The sequence below is a fragment of the Balaenoptera ricei genome, chromosome 21 (assembly GCF_028023285.1).
Source record: "Balaenoptera ricei isolate mBalRic1 chromosome 21, mBalRic1.hap2, whole genome shotgun sequence".
Classification (NCBI taxonomy): domain Eukaryota; kingdom Metazoa; phylum Chordata; class Mammalia; order Artiodactyla; family Balaenopteridae; genus Balaenoptera; species Balaenoptera ricei.
Window position 1 is genome coordinate 29,453,145 of NC_082659.1, and position 21,016 is coordinate 29,474,160.

General features: G+C 42.5%; 1 pseudogene; it reads left to right on the forward strand.

Moving 5' to 3' along the window:
• The first annotated feature begins 2,437 nt into the window (after nt 1–2,437).
• Nucleotides 2,438–3,240, forward strand: LOC132356648 (MICOS complex subunit MIC27-like; annotated as a pseudogene).
• The last annotated feature ends 17,776 nt before the right edge of the window (nt 3,241–21,016 follow it).

The following is a 21,016-nucleotide window of genomic DNA, read 5'->3' on the forward strand; positions in this document are numbered from 1 at the left end:
CCAATGCAGGGGACACAGGTTCGGCCCTGGTCTGGGAAGATCCCACATGCCGTGGAACAACTGGGCCCATGAGCCACAACTACTGAGCCTGCACGTCTGGAGCCTGTGCTCCGCAACAAGAGAGGCCGCGATAGTGAGAGGCCCGCGCACCGCAATGAAGAATGGCCCCCGCTTGCCACAACTAGAGGAAGCCCTCGCACAGAAACAAAGACCCAACACAGCCATAAATAAATAAATAAAATTTAAAAAAAAAAAAAAAAAAAAAAAAATTATGCTGGGGAAATGAGCATAAACCTGGAATGAATTGGGCAAACTGGGAAGTACAGTCACCATATAGGGAAGGGCCCAGTTGCTTAGCCTTTCTGTACTATCTTTTTTCTAACTATGTGTATGCCTTTGTATATTAAAAAAAATATCCTTCATTGTCTTGCCTTTTTACTTTTTCATATGTCCAAATGATGTGACTCTCTTGTCTGTCTGCCTAATATGTTTGTGAACTCCTAGAAAACAAGAGTCACGTCTGACTCATCTTTTGATAACAGCAGGGCTTGAGAGACAAGTTGTCACGCCTGTTGAGTTAGCAGATTAACCTACTCCTTCTGAGTTCCTTATATGGCTTTCACATTTTACTGCATATTTTTTTCAATTAGTCAAAAATATCTAGTAGGTATGAGTCCTGGAGATGGAAAACAAACAATTCCTAAAGCGATGATAAGCATCACATGAAAGGAACTCTGCTTTCTAACTGTCCAAAATATGAGGACAAGGGTTATTTCGTTTGATCTTCATGAGAACGTTCCTTGGAGAGACTGTACTGTATTTATCTTGCAGATGAAGAAGAGGAAGTTCAGAGAAGTCAAGCAGTTTGTCAGGAGTCACACAGATTTTTAATAGGAGAGTTAAGCCCAGATCACAAGAATGTTAATTGCCGTCCTGATTCTCTGCCCATCACTAGCACCGCCTTTCCAATGAATCATTTTTCTATCTTCACTGAAGAGTCCTGGCAGAAGTAAGAGTTCTGACTGCAAACAACAAGCTCTGTATTCTCCTTTTCCATTTTCTCCTCCGGTCTGGCTCCTTTTCATTCTATGCTGCCAGTTCCTTATGATTGAAATTTGAAAGCATGTAACTGTTAATCTAGGAGTGATGAAAGAGTTTCATTTCTCAGAAGAGTCAGTACTCATCATCAGCTGTGATAAATGAGCCCCTAACATCCCCTGATCCCATTATATTGTGATTAATTGTGCCAGTTTAAGTCAATAATTCATTTGTTAAAAATAGGCCTGCAAAGTATCATTTGTCTCATGGGAGATATCAGAATAAAAAAAAATTCATTTGATACTTCTCATTAAATTAGTGTTGGAAGTTATATTGAAGAGCCCTGTTCATCAAATACTTATTGCAGGCTGATTTGATAAGAAGTTGTATTTGTCTAAAATTATGTCTGCTAACTGTCATAATGGTCTGCATTTTCCCCGTGTTAACGAAGGAATAAAAATCTAAATACGTGCATGACTGGAGAAAAGGATGGGACTTGAAACTGGGATTAGGATAATTCCTAAATGGTCTGGCTTTCATTGCATTAAAATTAAAAAAAAGAAAGTGAGAGAGAAATTGAGCAGAGTATCCTCTTCCTGGGCCTGGGACTGTCCAGGGAGGTGCCAGGCTGGTTTCCTTCCTCATTGTCTCTTATCTAGAAATTATTATAAATGGTGCAGTCAGCCTCATTGGGCCAGTAAGACATTTTCATCTATAAATGATTTTAAAGAAGATAGAAGTGAAGAGCAGATCCAGTGCAAATGATAATGGTCACCATCAAATGAGACACAGGACTCACGTCTTATTATTTCCAAAGCAATATCATAGCCACTATGGAAAGATGGCTCAAATGCTCCTGGAATATCTGGATATGAGATGGGGGATGATGACTTATGTGAAAGATGCTTCTGAAGATGAGGCTGTTTTCTCACAACTTGGGGTGTTTGGGACTGGGTAGAGGCAAAGGAAGACTGGAAAGTGGGGTGACTCTAACACAACAGGGCAGAGCAGCAAGGGTATGAGGCCACGTACCAGGCACATATTGGGAACTTCATATCTGATGGATGAAAAGGGAAAGAGAGAAAAAATATAGAAGGGAGAGAGGAGGCAGGATACATATGGGGGAAGGGAAAGAATGAAAGAACAGAGGAAACTGGACTGACCACAGCAGACCATCATGCTTTATGGGAGCAGCTCTGAATGGCCGGTCCTGAGACCAGCTACCCAAGCATAATGTGTGAAGAGTTTGAAAATTTCAGACTCATGGGCTCTGAACTCAATCAACCCCCCTCCCCAAATCCTTCTTATTAGGCTTAAGATGGTACCCAAAATAATGCATTTTTAAAATGCTCCTCAAGCCATTCTCCATGCGAAGACCTGGGCGGAGAGGGCCAAAGCTATGGCGGCTGTTAGGATGGGAAAGCAGACAACCATGCCAGCAGGTCTAATATGTGCATCTGTAAGTGTGCATGTGGCCAAAGAAGAGGAGTCCAAAAAGCAGCTAGTGAAACCAAAGCAGCTCCCCATATATACTGCACCACCTCTCCAGTCTAAATATGTTGAAGAACAGCCCGGTGATTTACAAATGGGCTTTGCGTCCATTCACACTACAACTGGTCATTATATTGTCTGGTGCAAGGGTGTTTATGTCTTTTTGTGAAAAATGGGATAATGGATACAGTACAATTTGGAAAAGATGCATATGTCTGTTTGAAGAATCCACCTCAAGACTTTCTTCCGAAAATTGGAGTGATTACAGTTTCAGGATTGGCAGCCTTCATTTCAGCGAGAAAAGGTTCTAGGTTTAAGAGAATTGCTTATCCACTGGGACTGGCCACTTTAGGAGCAACTGTTTTCCACCCTGTTCAATCAGTAATAATTGCAAAGGTAACTGGGAAAAAGGCATGTGCTATAAGCCAGCAAATTTATGAAGCAGTTCAATCATTGTGGACAAAAAACAACAAAAAAGAGTCATTTCCTGAACAAAAAGAAAAAACTAAGCTAGGAAGCTCTGATGAAATAGAAATACCTGCAAAAACAACTCACAACCTGAGTTGTGCCTTGCCAACAGAACTCAGCTCTGAAACAAAGACCAAATCAGAATCCACCTCAGGTGCTACACAGTTTATGCCTGACTCCAAGATCATGGATCATGGGCAGTCCCATCCAGAAGATGTAGACATGTACAGCACTAGAAGCTGAAATAGCCTGCATAGAGAACTACAAGATGTGTGAAGTTGGGAATAATGATGAAAAAAATCATGTAATGGGTAACTGTGATGCATAAAGTATAATTTAAACCAAGTGTTTCCCTTATATCTTTGAATGTACAGTTAGACAAATCACATAAGTGATCAAAACACAAACTGAATACAATCCAAACAATATTAAATGATAGGTGAGGACACAGAGGTAGAAGTATTAAGATGCATCTGGTGACTTTTAAGGGTATTTATAAAAAAATAAAAATAAATATATGAACACAGATGAGACTAAAATCTGAAAAAATATGTATGTGTATCTATAAATATGTATACATATGCACATATATATTTGCTTTAGCTTTTCTGAATTAATGTCAGCTAAATTAGAATAGTGTGTGGAAGGATGTGTTCCCTCCTCCTCTTTGTTTTTCATTTCCCAGAGCTGGAATAAAATATCCATATTTTATGACAAAAATAAAATAAAAGAAAATAAAATGCTCCTCAGGTTACACTGCTGTACGGTCAGATTTGGAGAGGCAAAGGGAATATTTGTATGCTCAGAGCTGCTTGGGTGGGAGATGCTGGCCACTGGTACCAAAATATGACTCAGGCCACTTCGGATGACAAAAAAATGACATCATTATGAAGACAAATATAAGGGGTTATATATACATATGTTAAGCAAGAGGAAAATGCCATTTAGAAAAGAAAGTATTGAGGGGATGCTCGTCACTCTGCCTCTCTGGACTCTTCTGATTATGCAAAAGTAACAGAAGCCTAATGATTAAGGGAAATCCAACCCAGAAAACTTCCACGATATTCTCTTTGATGCCTCAGAAGAGAATGGGGATCCTGAGATGGAGAGCAGGAGAGGAAACGAGACAGTTCTAGAGCAATGGTGAAAGCCGTCCCAACCACTGGCAGGACCAAGATATTTCTGAAAACTTTTCTATGGCAAGAAGGCTGAAAACATGGCTTCACGTTACATGTGTGTCTGTACTATCCCTCAGAGCTCTCCATTACACCCCAAATATCACAAAGTCTATTACACACAATCGCATTGGCTTAGTGATGCTTGATGAATCAAGAAGGAAGGTGTGTCCACACATGGGGAAAGGTCCTGTAGGGAAGGGACAGCAGAGGCGGGGACTGAAAGAGAATATGGAAAATAATCTGAAAGAAAACATATGTAGATATATAACGGAATCGCTTTGCTGTACACCTGAAACTAACACAACAGGGTATGTCAACTATACTGCAATTAAGAAAAAAAAAAAAAAAAAAAAGAGAGAGAGAGAAAGTAGAGGCTCGTGACTCATTCCAGAGCAGGAACTTGGTGCAAAAAGTGACTGGACAAATCAAGCCTTACCCTGCACTTCTTTTTAATCCTGGAAACTTCTGGATTCTTCAAAAAAATATTTGGAAGGGTATTGGAATTCCCACAGGTAGGCTTCTATTATCTTCAGACAAAGGATTTGTACAAGAAAAGCATTTTTACTTCTACTCAAAATTCTTTTCAAGTGGTGACTGCAGTGGGTTAGAGATATATCTGAGAGAACTAGCATCTGTCTTTCCTATGTTTCACCTCTTTCTGAGGTGTTTCATTTGTCACCTATTCTTTCTTCATAATTGACTCAAAATCTCTTCTTTTCTGATCTTTCTTAAGGGCAAGTAAAAAAAAAAAAGGTAATATGTTAATCTAGTATTTCCCTTTAATGACTATTTATACCAACCTAACCACATTCACTCATTTTTAATATTTGACAGAGGGGAAAAGCACTGCCAGTATTCATATTTCCCTCTCTCTAATTTTAGCCCTAAGCATTGAATTATTAATGCATAAATTAACAATGCAGCTTGCATCACCCACCACAGAGAAAGATGTTAAAATTCTTAATGGGCCTTAGGGATGCCATTGACTTAACTTATTGTAAGTATTTCTTAAGACAAGCCCATAACTTCAACTTTATTGTTTCCCTTGTATAGTAATTGAATTTGTACAAAACCGAACCCCAGATATCTTGAAATAAGAAAAAGTATCTTAGAATATTGGAGTGAAAAGCAACTTCCAAAATCATTTAGTAAAAGTCCTTTTGTTTTTGAGACATAGAATTAGATACTTATATATATGAAGAAATTTGGCTAAGGTTATATATTTCTTTGGTGTCATGCCTCAAATCAGAATACATAAATTTCATTCATTCATTAATAAATATTTGTTAAAGAAATTCCATGTGCCAGGCTCTTTCTGAACACTGATTTTATTTTTTAATAAAATGAAAAGATATAATCCCTGGCTCATGTTGCTTTCTAGAGAGGAGACCAATATGCAAAGAATTACATTTTCAGAAATGTAATTTTCTTTTTTTTTTTTTAATTAATTAATTAATTTAATTTATTTTTGGCTGTGTTGGGCCTTCGCCTCTGTGTGAGGGCTTTCTCTAGTTGCGGCAAGCGGGGGCCACTCTTCACCGCAGTGCGCGGGCCTCTCACTATCGCAGCCTCTCTTGTTGTGGAGCACAGGCTCAGTAGTTGTGGCACACGGGCCTAGCTGCTCCGCGGCATGTGGGATCCTCCCAGACCAGGGCTCAAACCCGTGTCCCCTGCACTGGCAGGCAGACTCCCAACCACTGCGCCACCAGGGAAGCCCCAGAAATGTAATTTTCAATAATATGAATTCCAGTAATTTAATTGGCCAGGGGATGCATGAGGAGTGGGACAGAGAGAAGAATATTGTCACCTTTAGGTCACAGTGGTCATGCCTCCTGACCCCTAAGTCACAATAAAAATGGTGTGTTTCTGAACCCAACAGTAGTGATGATGGCTTGCTCTCATCCCAAACCTCTTTGGGGTGCTAGTGTTAGTAATTTGTAAGTATACACTTCTGTTTCAAATATAATACCATGCTCCAAAGACTATCCTGATAGTATGTTGATGACATCGTGACTCACTTCTAAGTGATACAGGGACTTGGCAATAGTTGCATTTCCAAGGTCTGAAGGTGTGCGTTTGACCTCAGTCCAAGAGCAAAGAGTTCAAAGGAAACATGATCCCCGGGGTCCTGAGCCCGGAACCTCTGCAGGTTGGTAAAGAAGGAATGAGAGGATAGGAAGTCAAAATCAACTTTGGAAACACCAGGCAAGTTAGGACTACACTGAAAACACCATCAAGCTACTGAGGAGCTCATATCCTAAAACTGGGAGGGAAATGAGGACCCCAGCCATGCTTCTACGGAGACAGTCCATGAATCCGGTGCTTCAGTCTCTCTCTGAAACCTGGATTCCTCTGGCACATCACGATGGTTCTGCGGTGCCTGGCAGATGTGTGCACCTCCTAAATCAAACTGCCTGGGATCTGCCCCAGCAGGCTCTCTTCTCCTCCACAGTAGCCTTATTGTCTGGAGGGGACCCGCTGTGCACTGACAGAGCCTCTGAAAATATAGCTCTCCTTCCCCAATTTCATCATGAAACCATAATGCAGTAAATCTCAGGCCAAAAACCTATTCATACCCAAGAGGGGTTACAGGAAAGAGCTTTTTTGATGTAAAGTCAAGTTTCATCTGTCAGGAGTGGGGCAATGGAAATGCACTGGTCCAGAGTCATGGCAAAGCATGAGGAATCACTAACCCACTGTGAGGACACAGGGACCTTGATTGTGGCTATCTGGTCAACTTCTAGGAGGCATTCAGCCATATAGTCCTAGCTCCTTGCCCCTGTGCCAGAGCAGAGATGGTCTAAGGTTTCGAGATGTTTCTTGAGGTTGTAGATCACTTCAGCCCATAGGTCATGTTCAATAAATCTCATGTGCAAAGGAATGTTGGGATAACTGTCATGATCAGAGTAAGAAGTAAGTGTGAGAATGAAGTTATCTAGTTCTCTCCTCCGCTAAAAGCAATCTTTCCTCAAATGGTTAAGATTTGGAGAAGCAACAGAAGATGTATGTTACAGAATATATGCTTTGTTATGTGTAGGACCAGTGGTTCATTGTCCTTTTCAAATTAGTGTTAGAAGACCCTACAACTATACTTTCAAAATAATTAAATGTTAACTTTGCTCGTTTCACATGGATGCCTTTTAGGAGCTCTGAGACACTCGATTGGCTGCCCCAGACACAGACCATCTCTTGGACAGAGGAATGTTCCCACAAGTAAATATCATGCCTACTTCATTAAAGGCCACACATCTGATAGTAGCTGCAGGGTTTCTGCATGCTCATGGCCTTAGACTAGGACACAGGTGTCTTGCTTTCTCTCCTCAGATATCATCTATTCCTGCTCTGTCATTTTACAAACAAGGAAACTGAAGCTAAGAGGAATGATCTGACTTCACAGGTGGCAGAGACTGAGCTAGAACAACACTCCAGGCCTCCAGATCCCTGGTCCGAAGTTTTTCATGTATGACAGTGATTCATTTAGGGGCATGATTGGATCGCTGACTGACTCCATTTTCAACAGCATTGGTAAAAAGCTTAACAAAGAGGGAGATGAACAATGTAGAAAAGTGTTGATAAATAGCATTCTACCCCTAGTTAAATTTAGAATAAATGTATTGTGGTCTTGCACACCCTCCACGGGATCAGCCTATTCCAGGGGAAGGACAGGGAGTGGGGAAGCAGGTTTATGTGAGCGTATGTATGTGCACAGGCTGGGGAAAGAGTGGGCAGAATGGAAGACAGACCAAAACCACAAGAGGGGCCTTTCCTCATAGATTCTGCTTTTCTCAGCTTCCCACAGAGCCTAATAGGCAGAGAGAAGGCCGGTGCCTTTGCTGTGTGTTTACTTTCCACTGAACTATTTTACTGCCTCCTGTTTTCCTCCCCCTCTATTTATTCAGGTTAGGTCTATGCTTGGGAGATGAGGCTGGGAGGAAATCCAGAGCCATGTGCTGGGGCCTCGGTGCCTCCCCTGAGACTTCCAGGGCTGGGTGGGACCTCTTCCTGTTTGCCAAGCTTTCCACGGTTGCTGTAGTGTAGGGAGTGGCTATAGATCCAAACGTGTGCTTAACTGTGCTCTCCTCAAGCTCTTGCACCTGTTCATTTTGATGAGGAGTGAGTGGTGGCTTTAACAAAGGTGGTGAAAGGGGAAACATTTTAAAACCTAGCCTGGGAAGGATGCCTCACTGAGACGTCCTGACCACTGACGAAGCAGGAAGATCTCTACCTGAGCCTGCTCTTGAGTTTTCCAATTGTGCACAAGATGCTTCCAGGTCTCCATGAGCATAGACCCAGTCTTTTCTGCCTCTAGGAGAATAACCAGGGTACCTTCTTGTAGCCATAGAGTTTGGAGAGAAACATATCAGTGCTGAGTACCTTTCTTATGCCAAGCTCTGTTCTTAACATGTTTACATGTATTACCTCATTTTATTCTCATAGAAAGTCTAGAAGACGTGAACTCCATTGATGTTCAGAATCAATGCTTGAATTAGTGTGCTTGTCTGTGCATTCTGCACCAATAAAATGCCATCCTTCCAGAGTGAATGACATGACAAGAAAGTGTGATTGAGTAAGTGGATCCAGCATTATCCACATACCTAGAGAGGTGACCTAAAGCAAGTCATGTAATCTCTCTTTATGTCAATTTCCTCAGCAAATAATAAGAATAATAACAATGACCTGTACCTACCTCATGGGGTGGTCTTGAGAACCAAATGAAATATTCTAAATACAAATGTTCAGGAAAACATAAAACATTAAGCAAATTTTAATTATTAGGACAAGAGTTTTTTGGTTTTATTTCAACAGATATAAGGATATTAGAAATGGATGAACTACATATAAGCTCTACTCTTCAAGTCCATGTAGTAGAATCAAAGGCTAATTTTGTCCCGACATGAATACAAATGTACTCTTCTATGGTCAGCCTCTCATGAACCCCTTGATACTTTACCTCAGTGGATCTCAGCCCAATTACATCTAATGTCCTTTTTATATTAAGTATTTTAAACAACTCCATTTGTTATTCTAAAGCGAAATTCATAAATAATATAACCTACCTATAGACATAACTTTAAAAATCATATGACATCCTGCTTGTAATAATGGAAAGGAGAAATCCAAGGAGAGGGTTTCAATATGTAATACTCAAGCATGACTAGAACACAGCAGGTAATACTCAGATACCTGCTCTTCTACAGGTAATCACCAGAATGTACTGACCATGAATGTGGACTGATATGGGAATATTTTATTGTGATTCAAACAGTGCAATGGCATTGCTGTTAGTGATGTATTTTCTAAAACGATGAACGACTTTTGGTGAAGTTCCAAATACAATAAAGTACTGCTTTCTGTCAATTTACAGAATTGATGCTTTACTGAAAACTTCAGTGAGTTTTAAAACAGGGTAAAAATATGTTCTAGTGTTTTATAGACTACAGACTCCCAAGTTTATTGATTTAGGCTCCGATAATTCTAAACAGGGTTTTCACCCAACTATATGTCCAGTGGGGCATCTGAAAATTATGTGTGGAACATGATAATTCTTTGAAGTGTGGGGTTGTCCAGTGCATTGCAGGAGGCCTTGTTGTGCTTGGCCCCATCCATCAAATCCCAATTATTATGATGATGAAAAACACACAACTGATGTATTCCCAGCTACACCAGGGGTGGCAGTGCCTCCTCTTCCCCACCAGTACTGGGAACCTGTGCTTTGCAAGCTTTCTCACCCTACAGGGGCTAACCATGCCAGAGGGCAACTCTCTCCCCAGATTATCCAAGATCTCTCTCCTTTGTTCTTTCTCTATCTTTTATAATCTGATGCTTCAACTTAACTAAGCATATCTTTCTCTGTTGAATTAAATTGTTAACTGGGCTCTCTGTGAATTATTTGCTTCCAACCTAGAGCCCTAGGGATGTTCTTGGAGTAGTGGGCAAGGCATGGAACTGGTTCTTAGAACCAGAAAGTAACATGGAGGTCATTTAGATCAACTCTATAAACGATCAAGCTGAAGCTTAAATATGTGCAGTGGTCCCACAACTAATGCGTGGTAGAGTCAGGACGAGAACCTGAGTCTCTCTCACTATCCCTATACCATCTTCCATCTTTATCAATTAACCAATAAACCAAGCAGCAAACACATATTTAGGTCATATACAAGACACCCTGTTAGGAATGTCTGAGACTTCCGAGTTCAAGGTAGGATTGGAAAGACAAGTCATGTCAATGAAAAACAAGGATTCAGTTTAACGAAGTTTATGTCTTGTATTCCAGTTTTGTTCAAGACATCGTGCTCCATGTTTCAGGACATACAAAAAGCAGCCGTGGCTTTAGCCTACACTTCCTCTCGAGCACATGGTCTGGTAATGAGCTAAGACCTTATTATAATACAAGATAAAGCGAAAAATGTGCCTTACAAAGAGGTGCAAATGCTTTAGAAGGGGGAAGGAAGTCAGGGAAGACTTCACGGTTGCAATTGAAATGGGTCTTGAAGGAATGGTGGGACTTTGTCAGGTGAAAGTGTGATGGCACAGAAGAAAAATCTTAGGGAAATTCATAAACACAGACCCAGAGGGGAAAAGAAGCCCATGTGGGCTTTAGGAGCAAACAGTTGCATTTAGAACACAAGGGATTTCTAAGGAAGTTAAACTGGGCAAATTCTCTTGGGGCTAAAGTTGGGAATTTCTTGAAATTCAAGCTCAAACCTGCCTTAAGTCGGTGGGCAATGGGTGCATTATATTTTGATCGTCAGTTTATTTGACTGTCCTTACAAAACTGTATATGCTCTCAGTGTCAGAGCTGCTCGGCCTCACCTATATCTCTGCTTCTTTTTTTCTTTTAGCAAGTATCAATCAATAGACTACGTTATCCAGCCCCACGCAGCTCTGTCTGTGAAATGCAGATAGAAATGTGGATAGAAGCAATGTGTACCACTTCCAAGCCTGGCCTCTAAGCCGTCTCCTGCATCGTTTCATGTGCTCTCTTTTCTGCTGACCAAGTACAGAGGATCCGGGAGAGGTCTCCAGAGTTCTCTCTAAAAGATGATGGAGCCACTGGATGGAAGAGCTGGGCATCAAAGGTATGTGTGAAACAGCCCACCCTTCCTCCTGCCTCATATCTGCATGAAACTGTGACTCTACCATGTTGGACCACTGACATTTTAGCTATTATCTAATAACTCTATATAAAAACACTGTGTCTTATTTTATCTATCTGTAAGGCTTTGTGCAAAGAAAGAACTCAATCAATTTTAGAAATGAACAAATGATTGAGTGAATGATTGAATTAATGAATTGAGTCATGAACACAGTTGACTTTAGAAAGTAACGTACAAACAATAGTATAAAGATAGGATGTGCTGGAAGGAAAAGAATCTGGAAGTGATGACATAGGCAGGTATTATGACAGTCCGAGAAGATAAGACCCTGAATCAATTTAGAGGCAGTGGAAGTGTAAAGAAGGAGAAAGAGATGAAAGACATCCTGGGTAGAGACTCTAAGGAAAATGATAACTGATTAGATGCAGTGATTATAGGAAAAAGAAATTTCAACATTGACTCTGAAGTTTTGAGTCTATGGAAAAGGGAGAAGAGTGGTACCACGAACAGAAATATGGAAGAAAGAAGGGAGTTGGAGGAAGGAGGGCTGGTGCTTGGGATATGATGACTCAGATGATGCCCAGCTCAGATGGTAACTGAACGCATGAAGCTTGTGCCCAACAGATAACTGGAGATGTGCACCTGACCTTCAGCTGGAGCTAGACATGGATGTGAACGACATGGATATGCAAGGAGAATTAGACCACCTAGAGGGAGAGGAGAGCACAGAAAGTAAAAGTCAACAGGCAGAGCCTAATGAATAGCTCACAAGGACGGGGTGAAAAGAAGAGGAGAAGATACCAAATGAAACTTTTAAAGGAGGAGGGGGGTAGGAATTAAGGGAGGAGACAGAATTGGGCAGATCTCTGGAAGCTACAGGAGGAGAAATTCTCATCAAGCCTGGCTGAGGAGTGTGACGATTGCACTGGGAAGACTTGTGGGATCACAGGCTTAGAGATGGTAGGAAAGGATGGAGTTAAGAGCACAGGTAGAGAGACTCGCTGGAATGAGGAAAAAGTGCAGATCTCCCTGCCTGTGAGAAGAATGAAGAAAGAGATGGTGAATAAAACAACAAAGAAGAAACGGAGGTGCTGAGCATAGAGGCGAGAACTTGAAGGAACTCAGGTAGGGGAGACTTGTCTTCAAGAGAGTGAAAGGAAAGGCAATCCACTGAGAGGGAAAGAGGCTGAGAAGGGAATGGGGGCCTGAGAGGGGAGGGTGGTTGTGAGAAGTACTACCCAGAATGTAATAGGAACCCAATGAGTAATGAATGATGGGCAAGAGCCCAACGAGAATTAAGAGTTGCTTTAATGAAATGAAGGGGTCAGGAAGGTAAAAGCAGGGAGGAGCTTATGGTCTTGGAAAATTTACGAGTTCAAGATCTAAGTAGTGGAGGAATTCTCAGTGATGATGATAATAATAATAATAATTCCAGCTAACGTTGATTGTGGTGTTAAAGTGCCAGATAATATGCTAGGCAATTTCTGTGTACTATCTCATTAAATCTCTGTTACACCCCAGTCAGTAAGGTATTATTATTTTCCCATTTTACAGATGAATAAATTAAAGCTACAGATGGCTGGGCCATTTGCTCTGAGGCACACAACTGACAGGCCCAGAATTCAAACCTAGTCCCATTAGCTTCAGAGAACTTAATGCCAAGCTGCCCACGATGATCTTTACTGTCACCCAGCTGAGCAGCTCCGTGGAGGCGAGAGCGAGCTCCCTGAGGATGTGGAACTTGATTCGTGCCCGAGTAGAGTTGGGAAGATGATCAGTTTTCATGTTGGAATCCCTCGGACTTGAGCAAGAAAAGGAAGCCTGTGAGCCAGGTTAAGGAAAGAAAGTGTTACAGATTCTGGAGTGTGAATCTCAACTTGGCAAGGTCGTTGGATAAAGGTCACGAAACGATGGTTGGGGGCAGTGGTGGGAAGCACAGACTTGCCAACCCACCTTCTGTTCAGTTCAGGGAAAGGAAGGAGAGAAGGATACGCTGGAGATGGTTACAAGATAAATGGAGTCTTCAGAGAAAAGCCAGAGGTTGCTTAATGCTAGGAAATGGAATGATGCACAAAAAATTATTTGGGGAGATCTGTGAGTTTTTTTTGTTTTTTTTTTTGTTTGTTTTGAATATAAAGAGTCCCAAGGGATAGGGTGCATAGTTTCAAGTTAGGTATCAGACGAGGGTTTAGGGCTCTCTGGAAAGAGATAGAAATAAGGGCTAGGGTAGAAGGAGGATGAAATTTGGGATTTAAGACTATCACTTTAATGGTCAGGGTTTGGAAGGAAGAGATCCATAATAATGGAAGAGGAATGACCATTAGGCAGAAACTGTTGGTTTTGCACGATGACCACTAGGGGGAGCTCCAGCCTATTCCTCACCTAATAGTGCTGAGGTTAGGAGCACAGGTTCAAATTCTAAGCAGCTCATGCAGCTCAATATCAAAAAAACAAACAACCCAATCTAAAAATGGGCAGAAGACTTAAACAGACATTTCTCCAAAGAAGATATACAGATTGCCAACAAACACATGAAAGTATGCTCAACATCATTAATCATTAGAGAAATGCAAATCAAAACTACAATGAGATATCATCTCACACCAGTCAGAATGGCCATTATCAAAAAATCTACAAACAATAAATGCTGGAGAGAGTGTGGAGAAAAGGGAACCCTCTTGTACTGTTGGTAGGAATGTAAATTGATACAGCCACTATGGAGAACAGTATGGAGGTTCCTTAAAAAACTAAAAATAGAACTACCATATGACCCAGCAATCCCACTACTGGGCATATACCCTGAGAAAACCATAATTCAAAAAGAGTCATGTACCACAATGTTCATTGCAGCACAATTTACAATAGCCAGGACATGGAAGCAACCGAAGTGTCCATTGACAGATGAATGGATAAAGAAGATGTGGCACATATATACAATGGAATATTACTCAGCCATAAAAAGAAACAAAATTGAGTTATTTGTAGTGAGGTGGATGGACCTAGAGTCTGTCATACAGAGTGAAGTAAGTCAGAAAGAGAAAAACAAATACCGTATGCTAACACATACATATAGAATCTAAAAAAAAAAGGTCTTGAAGAACCTAGGGGCAGGATGGGAATAAAGACGCAGACCTACTAGAGAATGGACTTGAGGACACGGGGAGGGGGAAGGGTAAGCTGGGACAAAGTGAGAGAGTGGCATGGACGTATATACACTACCAAATGTCAAATAGATAGCTAGTGGGAAGCAGCTGTGTAGCACAGGGAGATCAGCTCGGTGCTGTGTGACCACCTAGAGGGTGGGATAGGGAGGGTGGGAGGGAGGGAGACGCAAGAGGGAAGAGATATGGGGATATATGTATATGTATAGCTGATTCACTTTGTTATAAAGCAGAAACTAACACACCATTGTAAAGCAATTATACTCCAATAAAGATGTTTAAAAAAAGAAAACAGACGTGGGATTTGGATAAGCCACTTATCCTTTCTGTTAAACGTAGATAACAAAATGGAGATAATTTTGAAAATTAAATGAGATACTACCTATAACACATTTTTTACTTAGTATGCGCTGAAGACAGGCAGCGGGCAGAGTTCTGGGTGCAGGGAATCCCCTTCCATCAGAAAGGAGGCCGTGAGCACTACCGGACAATGGTACCAAGGACCTCGGGGTCAATATGGAAAGGGAAACCATCAACAGCTGTTGACACGTCTGTGCTCTTTAGGGATTCTTTCCCTCCAGTAGAGCCAAGTGGCTCATGTGGCGAAAACAGGGTGAAGCTGCGTCAAGTCTAAGAAGAGTCCATTAACAAGAAATCCAGAACTGGAAGTTCTGAGCCTTTCTAGGTCTTCAAATGAGAGCTTCTCCTTCCTTGAAGGCTCGTTTCACCCTTCCTTGCCTCTTCTCCACAGCTGGGTGGCGAGATGTTGGAACTGGGCTGAGGGGCGGCGGCGGGGAGGGAGTTCTCCCGGCTCAGGCACCGTCCAGCGGGCTGCACACCTGGAGAGCCGCGGGCTGTGAAGACCGTCTGATTACACCTCTTCTGCTCTCTGTTTCCATTTCTAGAGCCTGTCTGTCTCTCAGCAGACTCCCTCCCAGCTTTTGAGGGGGCTGCCTTCACCTGCATTGACTTCAAATAAGAATAAGGTCCACCAGTCACCACCAGCAAGGACTGGAGAAGCAGCAGGAGATGTCCTTGAAGTAACCACTTATAGGGACAGTGCTTTTGTGAGGGGCCTGGATGCCCTTGTTATCATCTTATTACATTCCTCTTCTCTGAGCCCTGAGGACTTTCTCTGGAATGAACATAAGACCAGTTACTTTAGAAATAAAATGTGTTTTTCATTAAAACCTGATTCTGGCTCCTTCAGTCCCAACAAAGCGTTTCCCTCCTGGTCTAATTGGGTTTCAAGTTATCAATGATACGTTTCTGTACAAGGAGGTAGGAAGCCCCTGTGTCCTTCTACTAAAGCCCGCCTACCACTGGTATGAAATGAAACTTCCCTTTGGGAAAGTGTAAGGGGAACTGGAAGAGGGAGGGTTATTTAGAACTTGGAGAGGAAGCCTTTCGTTATCCTTGTAGGATGCTTGGTCCATATCCCTTCCTCCCACCCCTCACCCAAACCATTCCCTCTCCCCACCCAGGGACACTCCCCAATCCTATCAGCCAAGGGAGACACATGCCCAGGACTGTGAAAAGACAGGACCAATTAGCCTGCCCTAATTGGAGGCATCTAGAATTTGTTCCAAGAGCAAACTTACCGAAGTCCTCAATAGAGAAAAATCCAAGTGGTTACATCCCAGAGTAAGCCGGTCTCCATCACTCTCCTGTTTAACAAGGCAAGAGCCATGATTGACACAAGCACCTACACAACAAAATCCCTGCGCATTCCTGAGCAGGGGGCCCCAGCCTTGGCTACACATTACAGTCACCTAGGGAACTCTTACTTCTCATGCTAGGATTTAAATGGTATGAGGTCAGGTCTTCAAGACTTTTTAAAACTTCTGGAGGATTCAAATGTGCAGCCTGAGTTGAGAACGAGTTCTAGAACCGTGTTGTCCCAGACAGTAGCCATCTGTGAGTACTTAAAGTTCAAGAAGTGAACATCGAATCAAATTAAAAATCAGTTCCCAAATTGCACTAACCACATTTGGGTGCTAGGGGCCCGTGGCTTCTACGTAGGAGAGTACAGATATGGGACATTTCCATCACCACAGGTGGAGTTGTCCTGGAGCATCAAAATGTCCTAGGTCAAAACTCTTCAGTTCTTCTACTGACCCACAATGAAGGCTCTTTAGGAGTCCAGTGGTCTCACCGTCTCACTGAGCTGCAGACCTCAAGGTTTGCAAAGTTCTGTTGTCCAGGCTTCCTCCGCTCCTGATAGGGATGACATCACGGACCTACAAGACAGGAGCTTGCATTCATCACCACGCTTTTAAAGGGACATGCAGAGGTCTCCTGACCTGCACCAAGTCACCCGGCTGGCAGATGGCAGGATCAGGATTTTAAACCAAGCGGGTTTTTACCGTTGCGCAAGCTCTCCTTCTTAGCCCAAGAGCTCCACCCCGGGGACAAGGGCATCAGAGCTTTCTCCGAGGAAAGGAAAGGCCCTAAAATGCTTTCTGCCGACCAGTGTTTCCTCATCAGCCAGTCTCCGGACTCAGCACATTCTGACCTCAAAAAATATGCCTGGACTCATTGCAGTTAACTTGCTTTGCAAGGACCCAGGAGCAAGGAGACATGTCATCCTCTCTTTTGTTAAGAGGTGTTTCTGAGTAGCTGGCAAGGCTTGTGGGCAGGGTCTTTCGGATCAAAAACACTGCACGAAACTTCGAAGAATATCTCTTGGAGGAATACGAAGAAAGGACCCAGCTTGGGTGGTGCGAGAGGAGCTCGTCAGCTTTGAGGTAGGAATTTCCAGGAGAAAGTCCACACATTCAGGTTCCCACTGTGTCCTGCTGCCTGAAGCATATCAGTTTACTTTGCATCTTTAGTACCTGAGGGAAAACACACCTGAGATCCACTGGGCTCCATTGGCTTGAGTTAAACAAAAATGTGTGCAAGCACGAGTAGGGCTTTCTCTCTCTCTCTCTCTCTGTGTGTGTGTAAAAAAGGATTGAGGAAGGAAGAAATGAGAGCTAAGAATACTTCTAACCACAACAAATGTTACTTGGTTTTAATGTAAATTTATTTTAATTATCTTCAATTTTGTCCTTGCAAACCATCAAATAAAGAAGATATTTAAGAGGTAAGTTTGGTGTAAATTGATCCTGGTCTAGAACATGAATAACTCACATCGCAATGGGCTCAGACCACTGACTATTAGGTGTGGATTTGACCCAATATCTTCCACGTTGCCATATTTACCTTACCTTAACTTAAACGTAAGTATATCTACCCAAAATCACGATTCTCCTTTTATTCTGTTACCCTTCCTGGCCTGGGGATTTACTCACACTAGGCCAGTAAGTCTGCTAGCTGCCAGAAGACAGGGTGAATGGCTCCTGCACATCATGGACCTGGGCCCTGGGCTGGCCAGAGCTTCTGCCTTTGGTCACACAAAAATCTACTCCATATACAGAATCTCATGAGTGTATGCTATTTTCGCTTTTAATGTCCACATTATAATCCATATTACTATTTTATCATTTGAGGCCTTTTATTCTAAGAATGCTGTTACCCAGTCCCTGTTTTGGTGGCGGTGATTTTATTCTAATGGACTGACATGGCCACAACCATGATATAAATAGATAAATGCACTTGGTTAATTTCCACAGTCCTGCAAAAGACAGGACACCAGCAAGAGCGAATTTTTGATGGATACATGGTGTCCACTTAGGCCCCCAGCCAAGGTCTCTGGAAAAGCATGAGTCAGAGCCTAAATTTAAGCCAAGTTTAAGACTCCTTTTGCTAATGGTGTGAGTACCGCCCCCCACCCCTTGCTGATGAAAGACTTGGATCATGAGGTCAGCACATGGTGAGGGTAGACACAGCTTTTCCTTTGATGGAGATAACTCAGAAGCCCTGAGGTCATCAGAAAGAAATGATGGGGCCTACTCTGTGTTGGGGATCCCTTCAGAAATCCAGCATCCATTGGGAGGGCAGTAATAAGTCCTTTCCCTCTGTTACTATTTCCCGCCTCCTTTTTCTTGATTGCTGTTGCTGTAAACTGCTCCTTAATCCTGTAAAACAGAAGACTGACACTTGCTTTGAGATGTGAAAATGCCAGGGGCCCACTGTCATTTCCAACCCAAGGGGTGCGCAGGGTGCTGTTTGGATCATGTGTACAACTGGCCAAGCGTAGAGATGTTCTTTGGTGCCTAATCTGTAGGTGTGGGCCTGGCATGGGCCAGAGCTCTCTGAGGCTTTTGGCTCAGCTTATTTGGGGTTGATTTCTGATTCTCATGCCAGTTGCCCAGGGGATAGGCACAAAATACACACAGAGGATCTGATCTGATTTTTAAGAAGTGGTCCGATGAGTTCACTTGTTTTAACAACTGAATCGGATCGACCAGGTGGCCGTGCATCGATTCTATGGTGCTGCCTGGATCAATCTGAATAAAACCGCTTAGTGCCACATATAAACACAGCTGAATTCAGACAAGTGGGATGAAATCTTTCCTTTAAGCTCTTGAGTAATTGAAAATACAACTCCTTCGATGGGGTCTCTACTGGGGAGATTAGGTATAGCAGGCTGGTTGCAATTCTATCCCAACTCCCTGAACAGAATTCAGCTTCTTTCCTAGTTTCCTTCCTCAGGATCCCCTTTTTTACATAACACTGAGCTCCCAAACAGGATACCTGTGATCGAAATAGATAAACACTGGGGACCAAAGACTAGCATAAACTATCAAAGAGTTTCTTTCCAGGAGCTGATGAAATCCCTGACCTCTGGTTCAGGGGTCAAAGACAGACTGATTATTTTCTGAAGTAAAATTGAGCCAACAGGATTTATGCTAAACGGGGATTCTAAGAGATTCTTGGCTAACACTGTTTGACTCACAACTACTTCCTAGCCTTATTTGCAGTCATACTGCTTTCTACTTAGACAAAGCAGGAGGGTTAAGATTCTCTGGGCTCTTCCCTTGACCACGCTCTTTGGTAATGTCTGATTCTACACCTCGTCAGAACTCCTTGGACTTCACTACAACACAAGGCTAGTTGATTATGGTTCTCATATAGCTTGGGTTTAGCAAGGTATTTCTAGTGACTGTTCTTCTTCCTGAGCCTCAGTTTTCTCATCTGTAAGTGAGATGGTTGGATCTGATCATCTCTAAGCTCTCTTCCGGCATTTGCCTTGTTTGGTTTTAATAATACCTTCTGCTGGCATTTGCACAGCACATTAACATCTTGTAAAGCAAATTTGTATCTATCATCTCTGTTGCTCCTTCTGTGTTGTTCTAGGAAAAACATACCCTTCAATTTCTCCAGAAGCATTGCCCCGTTAGATCAGATACCCAGGGTCCATCAGCCTTCAGTAGGTGAATGTGTTAACACGCTGCCCCCATCACACTGACCATTGGATTCTCAGCCAAGTCTACATTCCCTATGCAAGAGGATGCCCTGTTGGTGTGAGAGGGTGTGAACACCACCTGTCAGCATCCGATATGGAAAAGACTGGCATGAGGCAATGAGCTTTACCATCTTGTGCTGAAAGGCAGAACTTTTCTTTCTTATAGTTCAGCTTGTATCAGGGCCTTCAAATGCAGCCAAGGCATTAAAGAAGAAAAAAAAAACCTTGGAAGGTTTTTGTACCTTTTGCAAAAAAAAAAAATTCCCTTTCGTTTTTTTTTTTTTTTTTTTTACCATTACCAAAATCTCCTCCAAACACACAGACCCTACAGTATCCCTATTAAATTATATAGAGCGAGTCCAGCCCTTGACTGTCAGTGGGGCCCATCAGTCCTAATTTATCGCCCCAGGAAACACAGTACAATTATGGTAATAAATAATAATAGGATTCAGTACATGACAACATGAATGATGGAGGCTCTCAGAATTCATTTACGTTGCTTTGTGTTGCAATCATCATGCCTCTAATGTAATGCCAAGCAAATGAGCCCCTTTGAATATTGTGCAATCTACTGCAAGTCAACTGGCACAAAACTCACTCAATAAATCACGTTCAAACACATGCCTGTAATGACAGGTAAATCAACAATGAAGTAATTGCATTTAATGTATTGAAATACTGGACAAAAAACAGTGACCTCGAAGTGACTTTTTGTAAAAGGTATGATATAGTTGCAACAGGGAGTGAGTTCCTTCCTAAGAGGCTCTCCTTGCTTAGATGCACATGCAGAACGCAGGCTGCTGTCCCCTGCACAGATCGTGATTTATCACCCTCTCCCAGCAGCAGTCACAGGACCAGGCTGCCAGAGGCTTCAAAAGGGGCCTTCACGAGGCTGAATACAAAAGTCAGGTAAGGATGGGATCAGCCTCTAGCCGTGGAGCCCCTTCTCTGCCTGAGCGGTCCCCAAGCTCGTTATTTCTGGAGCTAACGCAGAAGGCAGCCTGAAGGGGAGGAAAGAGCCCTGGCCTCAGTCAGGAGGGCTGCATCCCCGCCCCAGCCCTGGTACTAACCAAATCACCGTTCGACTCTCCCCAAGTGCCTTTGCCTCAGTCCTTCATCTGTAAAATGAAGCGCTTGGACTGCCATCTCTGAAATTCATTGCAATTCTAATATTCTATGAAGCTCTGATTCTAATTAGAGGACTTCACTTCTAAGCAGGCAGAAAAGAAG